Genomic DNA, 1,497 nt, shown 5'->3' on the forward strand with positions numbered 1-1,497 from the left:
GACTAGTTGATTGACGAGGAACCCGAAGAGACAGTTAATGGGGATTACCAAAGCTAGCTAATCACCCATAATTAAGATTTGCTTTACTCTACTATTTAGTCTCTTTAATTTTTATCTTTTTATGTTATTTTATTTTTATTATTATAAAAACCCTAAAAATCCTTTGTTTTATGTTTTTGTACTATAACTATTTTAAAGTGCTAATTATATCTTTTATTGTTTAGGTTGAAATTGATTTAGCACTCGCCTCTTTTGGGTACGATCCTCGAAGTACTCACTTACTCTATTGTAAAAACTATATTACAACTTGACCTGTATACTTGCGGATACCACCTCGTATTTATATATTTTATTGCAGCAGTCACACTCTAGATGTTAATACGTTCGAAGGTGGTCAAGTTGTTGGCGTCGTTACCGGGAGGCAATGTTTCTAGATTAATTTTTATTTATGAACTTTTAAAAGAATAATTAGGAAATTTTTTTAGCTATACCTATGATTTTAATTTCATTATTGTTATTAACTTTTATTTCTGGGTTTATGTATGTCTTGTAGTAGGAAACACCTATTGTGCCAATTACAGATCTAAAGAGAATCATTCATATAAATCATTGACAACAACAATAGTAGATGCAAGATACACCACCACCTACTATAGGCAACGTACCACGTGAGAATCCACTGTTTGATGAAGTTAACAATAACCCGCCAAAAGCAATACCACCACAGCTACCCACAAGCTTATATATGGCTTGGAACGAGAGAACCTTAAGGGATTATGCCTTACCAAGTTGCACATCATTCAGGAAAGTATAGCAAGGCCGACGATTACAGCTAATAATTTTGAGATCAAACCTACAATGATTCAGATGATCCAAAATAAACTACAATTTAGGGCCATAATGATAAAGGACCCTAATCAGCATTTAAAACGATTTCTCCAACTCTGTGATACTTTTAAGTATAACGGGGCCACTGATATGCTATTTTTCTTTGGTTGTTCCCCTTTTCTTTAATTGATAATGCCTTTTCTTGGTTAGACTCGCAAGCACCAGGGTTTATCACGACATGGGATGAACTTGTTGGAAAGTTCTTACAAAAGTTCTTCCCGATTAGCAAGGCATTCCAACTAAGAAGAGAGATTGTTGTCTTTAAACAAATGGAGGGAGAAAGCTTCTATGAGTCGTAGGAACGTTTCAAAATGTTGATTCAAAAATACCCGCACCATGGATTTCCTGAGTGGATGCGACTGCAGATATTCTATAATGGGTTTGATGTGAATGCACGATATGGATTAGACAGAGCAACAGGAGGAGCTCTTATGAATAGGACATGTGAGGATGCATATGAAATTATTGATAATATGGCACTAAACTCCTATTAGTGGTTGATTGAATCATTCACATATGGCCAGAAACCCACTATGGTCAAAACTACCCAAGAGGATGATAATTATCAACAGATAGTGATAGACACAACTGTGTCAAATCTGCTTCTAC

The 1,497-nt window shown here is 35.1% G+C and overlaps 1 non-coding gene across 1 annotated transcript; it reads right to left on the reverse strand.

Annotated features, from left to right (window-relative positions):
• Window positions 1-1,124: 1,124 nt before the first annotated feature.
• Window positions 1,125-1,231, reverse strand: LOC121207562 (small nucleolar RNA R71). Its single transcript, XR_005902641.1, has one exon. It is a non-coding gene; the product is annotated as a small nucleolar RNA R71 (small nucleolar RNA).
• Between the last annotated feature and the right edge of the window lie 266 nt (window positions 1,232-1,497).

The sequence above is a fragment of the Gossypium hirsutum genome, chromosome A01 (assembly GCF_007990345.1).
Source record: "Gossypium hirsutum isolate 1008001.06 chromosome A01, Gossypium_hirsutum_v2.1, whole genome shotgun sequence".
Lineage (NCBI taxonomy): Eukaryota > Viridiplantae > Streptophyta > Magnoliopsida > Malvales > Malvaceae > Gossypium > Gossypium hirsutum.